The following is a 15,535-nucleotide window of genomic DNA, read 5'->3' as shown; positions in this document are numbered from 1 at the left end:
GTACCTGTACTCTCATATTAGAAGTTACGGAATATACATAGCTGCCTAAATCATGTTCGACAGCTTCAGTTAATGTGGGCAGGTAGATTTTACACTATGAAATCCACTTCATCCATAACAATTAAAGTGTACTGCACAAGTTATGTGACGAAGAGAGGCAAAGGCAGTATAAAGAGTTAAAGCTTCCATGGTAACCTCGGCCAGGAGGATGCAATTGGCTCAGACAGTCCCCTCTGTCACATCTTGATTCCATGCCAACAAATCATGAACTGTCCATCATTTCACACATCTATTTTTAAAGCATCCTCAGCTGCTACCAATGAAATGATAAATAATACATGTTCACAGAGGGCTAATACCGGTCACTAAAAGGGCCATTTCTATCCCAAACGTAAGCTGGAGCTTAGATTAAAACAACATTACCAAGGTACTGACCTTCAGTAAAGACGGATTGGAGGTTTCGGTCAAACTGCCCTTTGCTTTTCTCAGCAGCAACCTGTTCCTAACTAAAGGCAAACAAAATCTTTGCCAAATACGACCAAATATGTTTGTAGCTATCAAAGGAATTGTTCCGAATGGCCAGTACTTCTGGTGAGTCACTATCAGGCCATAGGCACTTATATATCGCCTCATCTATATCAAAGTCTCTTCTGTATTATTAATGCGAAAGCATGCTAAATATATTTAAATACAATATATGAACACTGCAAACACAGAACCCTTAATAATGCATTTCTCCAGGAGACAGCTTTATTGATACATGATGCCCAATGAATATACCCCCAAAACTAACAGGAATTGCTACGTTGTACCAGCAGTCCTCTACTGTGTCTGCATTCCAGCAGAAAAAGGCAAAATAGACACAGACAAATTTGGGAAGAGAGATTCTTTTCTTGTGGAGGAATGGTTAAGCGAGAGAGGGCATGATCTGATTGGGATGAGCAATCCCGTCTTCAGGGTAGGGGAAGGAATGTAGGCCAAGGCAAGCGCTCCTTGCAGCGGCCTTGAGCACTACAAAAGAAGGTATTCACAAAACTGGTAAACAAGTCTRGAYGGAACTAGGTTCCATAAATGTCGACGGAGYRTRGACAGCAACCTTGCACCAATCATATATCCGCTTTATGCGCGTGGACAGAAACTGTAGCCAATCATGTAGCTATTGCTAGCACATGCTTATTGCTTGTCTATATATACTTTGTGTAAGCTCTAATAAAGGGAGAACGATCATACTCATATTGAGACTCCATCGTTACTCCAGGCCCGCCTCCCACTCCGGCGTCCTCCGACATCTGGTAGCAGAGGATGGTTTAGCTCCACTAAGATCTCCGAGCCTGTGGTAAGCAGCTAGAGGAGGGGAGTGGGAAACTTCGGCTGAGAGAAGGTGCTGGCCTAAACGGTAGCGGGGCAGACGCCGGTCTGTGGGGTCGCTCCCCACCTCTCAGGTGCAGCCATGGAAACTGAGGCTGCGGCCACGCTGCTCGTTGAAATCCTCTCTAAGAGAGGGATAGAAGCCCCGGCGAAGCAGGTACATGATTTGATCAAGTTGGGATGGCGTTGGGGTCACTTTTCTGACACCCACCTGTTGTTTTCGGTGTCTGAGTGGCGAGACTTTGGGGGAACAATGTGGCAGAAGACGATCGGGGGAAGCGAGAAGGAGGAGAAGGAGATAAAAGCCGTTCGCSTACTTTGGAATACTGTGTTGGAGACTTTAACCGCTATGAAGGCAGAGAGRGAGGTAGCGTCCGCGGCTGCGAAAATGCTGAGCCCCGGAGCCTCCGTTACCGGACCCCCTCCCCCGAGTAAGTCAGGCTTGATGTCGCGGTTTTTTGGCGGACCACTCCCCATTAAAGGGCCAACGGTGCCGGTATGCCGGTCTGTTGAGGAGGTACTGCAAAGGGTGCGGGAGGACTCTGAGGGGGAAACGCCGCCGGCACCTTTGCCCGCTGTATCCCAGAAGGTGGAAGTTTCCCCAGAGCCGGTCGGTCCGAGCTCTGGGGCAAACGCGGAAGTGCACCCGGAGGAGGTTCGGGAGGGGGCGGTGGCCGCGCCCCTCGCTGACCTCATAGACTCGGGCGGAAAGGARKGCCGACCCTCTCCTAGTGCTCCCCCCCGCCGCTGCCTAGCAACAATCCCCTGTATCCACCATTGCTGCTGTCTACGCCACCTCAGCGGCCGCCTCTACCCTCCTTCAACGAGACCACCCGCTCACGCCAGACTCCATCAGAGTACCCCCCRCTGCTTTYGCCCTGTGAGCCTTCGGGAAATAGAGCACCGGACGAGAGGAGGGCACCGCCGTCACCAGGGGAAACCGTAAGAGTGCTACGGGAGCTATCGGAACGCCTGAAAAAAGTGGAGCTACAGGCGCAAGAGAAAGAGAAAGGGATATCTCCCTGCTTAATGAACCCCTCCGCTGGACTTCCAAGGGAGTCTTGCTGGGGTGATATTATTAAAGAAGCCATAGTGGAAGGTCAGTGGCAAGCCACCGGGGAAAAGGGCGGTTCCGCCCCGCTGGCATTACCGATATTATACCAACACGGACAGGGAAAATGGGAACCGCATGATTGGAAGATTTTATAACAGGCCCGTAACACCGTCTCTATGTATGGGGTCAAGTCGGAAGCCACTCGACAAACACTTAACTGGATTTTTTTGGCTGATCTCATGTGTCCATATGACTGTAAAAATCTGATGAGACTCCTGCTTACTCCCACACAGTACCTCCTATGGGTCGCCTCTTGGCAGCAGCAGTGCGCTGAGGCAGCGACGCACCGACAAGGGGCTAATGACCCGCTGAGGGGAATGACCCCTGATATGCTAACAGGCGACGGACAGTATTCGAGTTATACGGTTCAGTCAGGTTTACCAGCAGACCTACTGCAACTGTCTGCGCGCTTAGCAATGGACGCATTCCTCGGGCTGCCAGGAGGGAGCAGCCCGTCTTTCGGCAAACTGCTTCAGGGGGCGACAGAGAAATACAGCAACTTCGTGGATCGACTGTGGGAAGCAATCATGCATCACCCTGATTTGTCTGAGGAGAGCAAAAATCAAATGTTCAAGGTGTTGGCTTTCGACAATGCCAACAAACTAACTAAACAACTGTTGGCCAGCCTGCCAAAAGGGGCTGGAGTGGAAGAGATGCTGCTGAGAGTGGAGAGAGCTGAAGCTCAGAGGCAAGGAACTACGGTTGCTGCTGCAGTCCGAGGGGCGGTGGCTGCTGTAGTTCGAAGGGATAAGCCGCAGAACAAAGTACCTTCAAAGCGTCCTCCCGGTGGGCAGTTCCGAGGAAAGTGCTACCGCTGTGGTGAGTCCGGCCATGTAAAATCCGCCTGTTGCTCTGCCGTCTGGTGTGACCACTGCCAAAAAACCACACATGCCGCAAAAGCCTGTACGGGAAACTGGAAACAGAGCGCGGGAGGAGGCTGCGCGCAGACACAAGTGAACCCCCGAAGCCAGACGTAGGTTTTCTTCAGCGACACCAGCCTGCAACCCGAGGGAGCTTGGGAGTMGACGTGGAAACCACAGTAGATGTCACGCTCGTTGACTCCACGGTTCAGAAAGTCCCCAGCAATGCAATAGGGCCTCTCTTCCATCAAGATAGTTCCGTTGGAGGATTGCTGCTAGGGCGGTCCTCTGCTGGTATTTAAGGACTTATTGTGTTGCCGGGAGTAATCGATGCTGACTATACAGGTCGCATTTACATCATGGTCTATACTGTTTGCCCGCCTGTTTTCATTCCTAAAGGCAGTAAGATCGCGCAAATAGTCGCCCTTGGCACCTCATTGGACCATCCGCCGCAACTCCATCCCTATCGAGGTGACCGTGGCTTCAGGTCTACTGGTCCTGCCGTCTGCTTTACCATGAAAATGGACCGACGTCCTACAATGAGTGTTGTCATCTCCCAGCAGGGCACATCACGGCGAGTTGACGCAATGCTGGACACGGGAGCCAACGTCACGATTATTAGCCGAGCCGTGTGGCCTGTAAGCTGGCCAGTGGAGCTGCCAACATCATCCATTGCGGGCGTTGGAGGACAGTCTCTCCCTCAGGTTAGCAAACGGCCTGTCCATCTGCAATTTCCAGAGGGCCAACAAGCCAGACTTAAGATATATGTATTACCTCTACCTGGAACATTAGAGGCCTTAATTGGCCGAGATGTTCTGAGCCAAATTGGAGCAGTGTTAACTACAAAGCCTTTTTAGTCCTGGGCACTGGGGAGCAGTCACCCAACCCGCCACTGACTTGGAATACCGATGAACCCGTGTGGGTTGACCAGTGGCCCACGACTAAAGAGCGACTGCAAATCACCAGGCAACTGGTCGCCGAACAGCTTGCCTCCGGACACATCAAGCCTTCTGTTAGTCCATGGAATACACCCATTTTTGTCATCCCAAAGAAGAATGGAAAGTGGCAACTCCTGCATGACCTCCGCAAAGTCAATGCACAAATGCAGCCTATGGGAGCGTTGCAACCCGGCACGCCATCACCCAGTATGCTACCAGACGGGTGGCACATACTGATAGTTGACTTGAAGGACTGCTTTTTTACCATCCCTTTACATCCTCAAGATACACAGCGTTTCGCCTTTTCTGTGCCAGCAATAAACAAGGCTGCGCCTGCAGAGCGTTATGAGTGGGTTGTTTTGCCACAAGGAATGAAAAACTCACCGACATTGTGCCAACTTTATGTTGCCTGGGCATTGCAGCCACTCCGAAACCAATGGTCAGACACCATAATCTATCACTATATGGATGACATTCTTTGCTGCAAGGAAAAGTCTTTTACGGATGAGTCATTAACACAATTAAGTGACATTCTATCGACAAAGGGACTTGTCATTGCACCGGAAAAGATCCAGCACGCGGCTCCGTGGAAGTATCTTGGATGGTCCATTGCAGAGTCAAAAATCCGACCCCAGAAAACGGAGCTCGCAACTCAATTGTGCACCCTGCATGACGTTCAAACCTTACTTGGAGATATTCAATGGGTGCGGCATTGTGTTGGTATTGCTAACACTGATATTGCACCCTTGACAGCTTTGCTGCGAGGCACAAATCCTGCTAACAAGATTACCCTGACACCTGAACACCATGCGGTATTGCAGCGCATTACGGACAAACTACATCTATCGTGGTCCTCGCGCCGTCTCCTAAGTCTGCCCATATCCTTAATCATATGCAATGGGAAAGATTCGCCATATGCAGTCATCCGCCAGTGGCAACACAGCGACGGGGAATCTCTTTCTCCTGTTCTGGTTGATGCCACTGACAAAAGCAAAAATCACAGAGATGTATTTAACATCTTGGAATGGGTATTTTTGAGTGTACAACCAAAAACGAGTGTCCAGACCTGAACCGAAGCAGTTGGTGACTTGATACGCAAGGGACGATCAAGAATCATAGAGATCAGTGGCCAGGAGCCGGACAATATTAGCATACCCGTCAGTATGGCTGACCTAGAATGGTGGCTCCAAAACGCTGTGGCCATACAAAATGCTCTGTTAGGCTTCGGTGGTAAGGTACATTCGTGCCAGCCGCAGGGAAAGCTGTGGCAAGTATTAAAGCGAAATCAGTGGCTAGAAAAATCCAAAGTAAGTGAGAAACCACTTCCAGACGGTGTCACTGTCTACACGGACGCAGGCAAGCGCTTGCGACATGCAGCGTGCGTATGGAGGGAAAGTAACCAATGGAAGCAACATATTATGGAAGGACAGCCCCCGGATTCTCTTCAGACCCTGGAACTGACTGCAGTAGTTTGGGCTCTAACTAATTGGTTAAATACCCCTCTAAACATAGTGACTGACTCAATGTATGTAGCAGGGATAGCGCCACGATTGGAGGACGCTTTAATACGGGAGACAGCGAACCCGAGATTGGGAAGTCTGTTTATTGCATTGCGGTCTGTGCTTGGCCAACGAACAGCGGCTTGTTGTGTTATCCACATTCGTAGTCACCAGCTAGATGTGGGGCTAGGCCGAGGCAATCAGCTYGCTGACAGCCTGGTTAGCTCAGTGYGTCATCTACCCCCTATGGACAAGTTTCAGCAGGCTAGGCAAAGTCACGACATGTTTCATCACAATGCCAAGGGCTTAAAAAGGCAATTTGGCCTGACAGAGAGTGAGGCCCGAGGTATTGCACAGGCTTGCCCAAGATGTGGGAACCACGGCCCGGGTATTGGGCTTGGAGTAAATCCAAAAGGGTTAAAAGCTCTAGAATTATGGCAGATGGATGTCACACATGTCCCCGAGTTCGGCCGATTAAAGTATGTGCATGTAACCATTGATACCTTTTCAAAAATGATATGGGCAACTGCATTACCYRGAGAAAAGGCACADCAKGTGTGYAAGCACCTGTTGGCCTGCTTTGCCATATTGGGCGTGCCTGAGCGCATAAAAACGGATAATGGACCTGCCTATGTCAGTCAAAAGCTTAGGATGTTTCTATCTCGATGGGGGGTTGATCATGTTACAGGGATTCCACACTCACCGACTGGGCAAGGGCTCATAGAACGYACCCATCTAGTATTAAAAGACTATCTCMGAAARCAAAAAGGTGAGGAGRCGGACGCACAGCAGAGGCTGCACCGTGCGCTCTTYACCCTGAATTATCTCTGTCTCATGGGCGACCGTGAGGAACCCCCGGTGATAATTCACCACCAAAATCTTAAGTTTAATAATACAACAACGTTACCACAGTTTAAAGTAATGTATCGGGACCCAGTCTCCGGAATATGGATTGGGCCCGCCCCTGTTGTCTTTAATGGTCAAGGTTATATGTGTGTCTCCACAGATCGTGGTCCAGTGTGGGTACCCAGCAAGAACGTGAAGCCTGTCTTGTCTCACCATGATCCATCTAGTGGACAAGAAGATGGATATCCTGATTCTGGGGATACTGTTCCCGGTGGTAATGACTCTTCATAAGATTGAACCCAGACAAAATATGTGGGTTACCTGGGCAAATAAGACAGGGCAACAGGCCTTCTGTTTGTCCCTAGCTTCCGCTACTCAACCTTTTAGAACCTGCCTAATAGGGGTCCCCGGCTATACTGTAACCAGTTTTCAGGAGTACAGCATGGGCAGCTGCAGCAACAGTCTGTCGACCGCTAACTGCAGTATCACACTCATTACAGGCTTGCATAAAACACTGCCATGGGACCCACAGGAATTAAACCTGTTAGGGTCAATGAAAATTGGGAATGCTTCGGGAAATTGGACTCAAACGTGCCTTTATTTCGGGAAGCCTGTAATGAGCGGTATGCCTTTTAGCGATTCCTCGGGACGGGGGGAATGGACGGACCTTTCTCCAGACAGAGAGATTTACAACCACTCGTCGGAMGACGGTTTCTGCGGCGTCAACGATACCAGAGACTCCGAAAACAAGACTTCTGCCTTCGGGGCTGCGTCAGGGGAAAAGGGAATCTGGAACAATGGTACCTCAAAGGCCCTGCCGCCAGATGTCTTCTTGATATGTGGAGACAGGGCCTGGCAAGGAATTCCGAGAAACGTAATAGGTGGTCCGTGTTATCTTGGCAAATTGACACTACTAGCGCCCAATAAAAATTGGTGGAGCAAGCTAACGGCGCAGGGCCGCCATCCGCAGAAGGCGGGCGGCCATAGGGCTCTCACCAAAGTGTGATGATAAGGTTACCCTACGCAGTGCTACTGAAAGAGTATTTTTATCCTTCTTCGTACCTGGGGCAGCGGCAGGTAACACCTTAAACCAAATAGGACGATTGGCTTGTTGGGCAGAGAAGCAAGCTAACGTCACCACTGAAGTAATAGAGAGCCTACTAGAGGACCARAATAGCCTGCGACATGCTCTTCTGCAAAATAGGGCTGCAATTGATTTTTTGTTATTAGCTCAAGGTCATGGTTGTGAGGATTTTGAAGGYATGTGCTGCATGAATTTGTCTGATCATAGTGAATCCATTCACAAACAATTGCAATGGTTGAAGGAGCACACAAGTAAAATCCGTCAGAACCATGGGCTATTAGCCGAATGGCTAACTAACCTATTTGGCAATCTACCGCAGTGGCTAATAGGGTTGCTTACTGAAGGCCTGCGCATTCTACTAATCCTTATAATTGTAGGTTTGTGCTTCTGTGTAGTATTAAGCTGCCTGAAGAACGCTTTGCTAAAAGTAGTGCACCACGCCTGGATTGCTCATAAACAAGAAGGGGGAATTGTGGAGGAATGGTTAAGCGAGAGAGGGCATGATCTGATTGGGATGAGCAATCCCATCTTCATGGTAAGGGAAGGAATCTAGGCCAAGGCAAGCGCTCCTTGCAGCGGCCTTGAGCACTACAAAAGAAGGTATTCACAAAACTGGTAAACAAGTCTAGACGGAACTAGGTTCCATAAATGTCGACGGAGYGTGGACAGCAACCTWGCACCAATCATRTATCYGCTTTATGCGYGTGGACAGAAACTGTAGCCAATCATGTAGCTATTGCTAGCGCATGCTTATTGCTTGTCTATATATACTTTGTGTAAGCTCTAATAAAGGGAGAACGATCATACTCATATTGAGACTCTGTCGTTACTCCGGGCCCGCCTCCCACTCTGGCGTCCTCCGACATTTTCTGGAAGGAAAAACATACAAGATAATTTTTCCTCGGGTGGTCAGATCTAAACCAACAGAGGAAGTCATGCTGTGACAGGGAACGACGACCCCAAACCTTCCCCCTAACGTGCCCATAATGCGTAATGAAGATGACGCCTTAAAAAAGTAATGTAATAGCTCAATGTCAGGACCATGCATAATTCTGCTTCTCTCACACAACTTCATCATTTCTAAACACAGAATTAGCTCAATATTTTACAGGTTACTGATACTGATCAGTTAATGTGTTTGAATCACAGTTTACTCCCATGAACTTTATATAATTTTAAAAATGTAGACCAAAATGTCTTTGGAGAAGACAGAGACTAAGAGACGAGACTAAGTTCTTAGAAACTTTTCATCAGTCCCAAAACTAGTGGAAAATCACACTAACTTTAAAGGGTTTTATTAGATTAAGTCAATTTGCTTTCAGGGCTGAAACCTTTGTATATATCCATAACAGTTCATATTACACCTAGGATAGCAAACTGTAGCTTTTCAGATGATTTTACTGACAGAGAGAATACGTTCTGAAAAACAGAACAGTAATATTATCTCAGTTGCTCTATTGTACTTGCTAATCTGCCTGTTTATGTCACAGCAGAGAGCTTTTCCATATAAAGAGGTGAATTCTTTCCTATTTTAATGCCTTGCGTTTGCCTCCAAAGCTGAATAAAGCTCTTGTTTTTAACATATCCTTCTCTGTATATACCTTGTCTGAAGGCAATAAGAAAAAATATTGATGATTGAGGTATAATATAGTTTTCAAATTACAGATTTGTTTTAAAAGGATAGATGAAACTCTGTGGAACTGATTATTTCTGAAGTACAAAAGAAAACTTTAGAAATGTCACTTCATCAACGTCACTATTCCATTCTTCTTCTAGAGAAGATCAGTCTTCTTTAACTATGAGCAGGCTCACTTTAGCATTTAAGAAAATATTTCTTTTTGCTTCCATGCTACTGGGAAGCACTGGAGTTAGACTTGTACTAAAGACATTTCATAGGAATGGGTCACTTCCAGCTACCTTAATCAAGAGGTTGTTGCATACACTTACTAATGAACCAGGGTTATGAGCTTAAAGACCCCAAAAGGTTAAGGGTTTAAAGATCCCAAAACAATTCCACAAAACAAATTAGAAAATATCCTTTAAAAACTAGACGACTGATTTCATAAAATCAGCTTTGTTACAAAGCTGGTTAAAATTGTACCGATCCTTTTAAATGCAACATTCTATTAGTTTATGAATGAGTAACATTATGTCAAATCACTTTTTCCTTGGTCCTTCTAGATATTGCTATAGCACCAGCATGTAAAATTTTCAAAGTATATTAAAAAGTTTACATTTTTTTGGTCTTGCCAAGCCACTCAGGCTCTGAGTATTAAGCTGGCACAGCTGCATGGTGACAGAAACAAGCTGTTCTTTAGGTAGGACAAACGAGGACAGAGGCGCTTTCACCATACCTCTAAGACATCGACACCAGGTTTATACATCAGAGAATCACCTCGATTGGGGAAACTACAGAATCCAGACAGGCATAAGGGGTCTTCTCCTGGGACATGCTATGTCATGAAGCAGAAAAAAATGTACCCTGTCACCCTTTGGCAGAGTATGTTGAATTTCACTGCATGAATGCTTCGCACAGCTTCTTCCTTTATGGAAATGTTAATCAGCCACTCTCATTGCCACTGTCAAAGCCAGAAAGAGAAAAAAGCAAAAAAAAGGAGGAATGAGGAAAACAGAGACTGTCCTGCTAGTCACAGGGAAGGAAAGAGGGAATAGAGCCATCCTGACCAGTTCAGGTCTCTCTGCTTTCTCCTCCCCTCCACGCAGGTCCCTTCTTGGGAAGGGAAGGGAAGGGAAGGGAAGGGAAGGGAAGGGCGCCTACTTCCCAAGCCACCACGGATCACTATCGCACATAGACACAACTGAAAGAAAATTACTAGGCAACTCTTAGAAAATATATTTGTTTTATATTTACAATACATTTTTAGTGTTTACTCTGATATTCCTGTTTAAACATAAAAGTTTTGGTTTTGGTTTTAATTTATAACTGCTTAGCTGCATGCTGGCCCTTCTGCGAGCACTGTGTTTTGTGTGCCACTCCACAGTACTCTGTGAAAATTATATGATGTACAATATGATGAGAAAGTTTATTTTTGTATAATTGCTACAGCACACATGTATAAATTAAATTCCCTAACTTATCTACCTACCCATCTAGTCACAGGTAGTAATGCTTTGTTCTTCAAAACAGCTAGAGTTATTAACAAAATACTTTTCTACTCCATGTGAACAAGCATAGTAAAATGTGGCCCTTAGAAAAATATCTCCTTGATAAAAATGGATAAACATGACTCTATTGATGCTATCATTAATAATTTGGAATATTTGCATAAATGTGAGCAAAGATGGATGACTTTAAATAACTGTCACTAATTAAAGAGACTGAAAGAAATAAAAGACTAATAATACTTTATAAACAAAGATAGGCATATTAGCATACTGTATCCCACATCATTGTTGCTATGTCAGAAAGACAAATATTCCTGATTACACCTCAAGCMATACTATAACTAAAGCAATCAGTCACAGCAAGGGACTTCTGTTTGTTGTTCATTTCACACATAAACTGATTTTTACATTGTGTCTTTTGCTGAAATATAAATATGAAAATGAATAAAATTTCTTGTAAAAATATGCTGATCGAAGGATCTACTTGCAACTGAATTATTAGTCGCCATTTCCTAAAAGTAGCTAATTAATGTGCCGATCTTGATCTAAGTCACAGAGTTAGAAGATCATTAAAAACACTACTTTTCAGAAATACTGCCAGAAAAGCTGTTTATTTTTTACATAACAACAAAATATCTCTTTCTTACTGAACATTTGTGAGATTATTTTTTAGTTAGCCAAAGGCTGAAAAAGCACTCACAAAGTGGTAATAAAAAATGATTTAACTCCAGTTAACATGGCTCATTATTAATTGATGTAGAGAGGCTATTTTGAGCTATATATTTTGGGACATGCAGAGTGTGAAATCTTGAAGACTGGTAGAGAGGCACACTAATAATGTCAAATTCAGGTGATATTTAAATATTCTGATAAGTTTTATTTCGATAAGTCTCTGAAAAGCAGTGATCCCAATCCACTTTTCAAGGACTTCTCAAAACTAAGGTTCTGCATTCTTGTATATGACACAAGCTACTTGACAAGGTTATTGGGGATTAAGAAGTTATTACTAGATTTTTTTCAGGGAATGAGACCTATGAGGGGATGGATGTTCTCTCACTCATAACCCTGAATTTAGTGAACAGCACTGTTGCCATATTTCAAATATGCAAATGGAAGGACAGTCCATTGGTGAATAATGTTAGCTACTGCTCTTTAATAATAACCTAGTCCCTTTGGAGCATGCTTCTTAAAGTGCTTCAAGGATTCATTCATTTTGTCTCACCACAAGATATAACCTTTAATATTACTATCTCCTATACCTCATTAAAAAAAAAGAAAAGAGGAAATAGTAACTAATGGGCCCAGCATTCAAAAACGTCTTTTTTTCCTGGATTCCTCAGCTCTTCAGTGCCAAGTACAGCATTTCTTTGTAAGTACATTGGTATTTTCTCTACAAATTTCATCTCTTCCCTAATCATGCAAGCAGCACCATGTATTGTGTCCTGGGAATTTGGCTAGGCAACCTAAATTGCTGTGGCCTTTGTTCTAGTTYGCATCCAGCAAAACCAAACAAATCTGCATATGCCAATTGCTGTTGTTTCCTACGTATGGTAGAAGGTGGGCACATCATTTTCTCAGGCTTTTTAGGCTGCGATTACTTTGACCAGACTCCTAGAGCTCTCTGCTGTCAGCACCCCTATTTTCCCTTGCTGAGGAGAGAACATGATGGTATTTTTGGCAGCAATGTGGGTGTCTGCAGGGAAGGACGTTGGGATGGTCGCACATTGCTTCTTCTCTTACAGATACATGAAAGAGAAAATGACAAGTTAGGCTCTTAAAGTAAATTCTAAGAAATCGAGGAAAAACATGTACCAGCAATGYGACAATAAGCCCATAAGCCACCCAGGACACTGCTTATTGTAATCTGGACTATCTCAACACGGAAACTTAGAGCCACTCAAATTTTCTCCTATATCTTCAAGACCTTCTCTATGAAACAAATTTCACCCACACTACCTACTTAAGTAGATAAATATTAGTAATAGAGGAAACCTAGCTGTTGAACCATGAGTTCATGGTTCTCTGCACTGTGGTTAGAAATTTGTGGTTAGAAACATTTCTTCTTTTTTTAGCRGAAATTTTTAGAGTAGGTTAAAACACTGGGGCTGGCCAATAATCAATGACAGAAGAAAAAAATAATTCATTTTCCTAAATGTTAATGACCTTATTTCACATTGTTTCACTATGAAGAAAAAAGTATTATTTTGACTTCAAGTCAAACTGTGAGTGACAAATTCAGAGTTCAGATTCAGTTGTGCCATTTTATAAGCCTCCTAGCCCCAAATTCAATGAGAAGCCATTGGAGGGCAATACAGTAGAATTTTTCTCTTTTGGAGGCCAGTGAAGAAAAAATGTGTTTTCTGGAGGCTCAGCAACAAACAAGCCCTCAGAATGGTGTTCCACATTTATAACCTTGATGTGATCAAAGATGGACACTGGAGGTTGTATTGGGAAAGTCCAGAAACTATTACCATTTTGTTTTTTAGTTTACTTGTCCATAGACACATTATGCAAAAAAAGGCATAGTGAATACACTTTTCCAGAGAAAGCATAAGAAACTACTACCTGGAAGATGCAGAAATGTTCTCTTGCTTCTGAAAGCCAGACATTATACAGGTGTTAAACTGTTGAGCAAAGAACTGGAGACAGGAGTTTAAGTCAATACATCACTTCTGTTTCCTTGCACTGATTCTGGCTAGAAAAAAAAWATATATATACAACTCCAGCATGCCTTTGACAACAGTGACTAGCAGTGGCATCTGCAGTAGTTTTGAGTTATACTAACTCTCACTGAATATACTTATGCAAACCAACAGCCAATCTGGTTTAAAATCAAAGGATTTTTTGACTAGTTAACAGAGTCATGAAACAGAGCCATCCCTGGATCAGCTGAAATTCTAGAATCCATGCAGAAGGTGATCATAACCCTATGCCAAAGAAATCACCTCCCTCCGAGGTATTTCTGTTCAGCCTCTGTACTTCTTGAGCACAAAAGCTCAGTCACCCTCACTGCTAGTGCTGGAGGCTCGGCGTGCTTGCTGGCACACTTGTTAGTCCCAAGCRTTTAGAGATGCAAGGACCTGAGGGAAAATCTGATTCTTTTCTCACTCTTAGATCAAAGAGCTGAACAATCTTAGGAATCAAATGCCCTGCTTCCTCTCCACTTTCTCCAAGGATGTAGTTACCACTGTCTCTGACAGAAAAAATGATTAAGGTTGCATCTCCGGCTGTTCTCTGTTACTGTCTGAAGTGAAGGAAGGAGAGAGCCCTTCAGCTCGTGCTCTGCCTCTTCACATCTGTGTGTCTGCTGCTGTGCTGGGTAAAGAAAGACTGATACTCCATTCTCTTTCTATTACTTACTTAACAGTTCCTTTAGAAACAAACATGGCAGAGACAAAGTTTCCTGCTTCAAGAAGGTCTTCTTTTTCAAAAAAGTAATCATAAACTTTCTTCTTCACATAGCACAAGTGAAGTGGAGCCTTAGCTCTCCTCCCTCAACACTGAAGTCAGTTCAAACAAGAAAGAAGTCTCTGGCTGCCACTCTGGGAGCAGGAAAGAGGTCTTTCAAGAAAAGTTGTGATAACAAATCTCTCTCTGCTTCAAAATACTTTTCTTCTTCAGTCCTTATATCAGTTCTGCCTTTGTTTCATCCCTGATCCTTCTTCAGTTACTAGTGCTCTTTGCTTTCCTCCCTCCTAGGCCACATCAAATATCTTGGAAACTGGGCAGTTAAAAGGTGTATTAGTTTAATAAAAATTACTTGACATGCTCTAGTCTAAGCAATTTTGTTACAAGAAGATAGTTGATGGTATTCTGCAAAATATGCTCTTTTTTTTTCCTCCTTCAGCACTGCTCTGGGGCTTTAATTTGGACTCCTCTTAGCTAGAGAGAGATAATTTTATTTTTACTATATTAAACTGAACATCAGTGTATGGAACAAACAACAAAAAGGCCATTGGCAATCAAAGTGTTAAAGCACTACTTTCAACCTCTCTGCCATGTGTCTTTCAGCTAACTTCATCCATAAAACATCTATAGCAGTTCTTCTTTCAGGATATCTCAGAATTTTAGCCATGATTTTCTTTTCTCTAAAGCGCTGATCTCAGTCAAAAGCTGTTTCACTCTCCTCCTACAAGGTAGCAAATTGTTTTAAAGCAAGAAATTCAGACCAAGAACAATGTGAGAAACCTTGTCGCTATACAGCAGAGACCAAGGAAAAATCAGAATAGGAGAAATAATGACACAGTCACTATTCTTCCTAATTTACATTTAATAACAAAAACAAACTGCTTATGATGTTTGCTGTGGTATTACACAGATTTGAAGAGCCATTCCTTAGATCACTGCCATGCAAGAGATACTTTTCTCTAGAGTCTAGAAAATGTGTCCAGCTAACACCTGACACAGCTAAGACACTGCTGTACTCTTGCAGACCTGATCAATTTATCTTTGTTTTCTGACTTGCTCAAATTAATTAATGTCAGAAGCTGTACTAGAATTTATTAACTTTGTGTGGATGAATTAATCCTGATTATCTCTTGAGTACTTAGCATCTCTTGTTTCAGTTTTGACTGAAACCTAGAAAGTTTATTAATGAATTAGCAATGCAGGTGAGGTATTTTTTGCTTGACAGTTTAATTTTAAGGTTGATGTCTATGCAAAGTTAAATCTCTGGAGGGACATTCCCAAACCTGTGTGAT

At 44.1% G+C, this 15,535-nt stretch overlaps 1 protein-coding gene across 3 annotated transcripts in view; it reads right to left on the bottom strand.

Annotated features, from left to right (window-relative positions):
- Positions 1-15,535, bottom strand: part of KCNIP4 (potassium voltage-gated channel interacting protein 4) — a 467,467-nt gene that overhangs the window by 252,560 nt on the left and 199,372 nt on the right. The gene's annotated exons all lie outside the window — the stretch shown is intronic.

This window comes from Apteryx rowi, unplaced genomic scaffold, assembly GCF_003343035.1.
Source record: "Apteryx rowi isolate R43461 unplaced genomic scaffold, aptRow1 scaffold_355, whole genome shotgun sequence".
In the NCBI taxonomy this organism is placed as follows: domain Eukaryota; kingdom Metazoa; phylum Chordata; class Aves; order Apterygiformes; family Apterygidae; genus Apteryx; species Apteryx rowi.
Note: the sequence above shows the minus strand (reverse complement) of the source record. Positions and strands in the feature narration are given on the sequence as shown.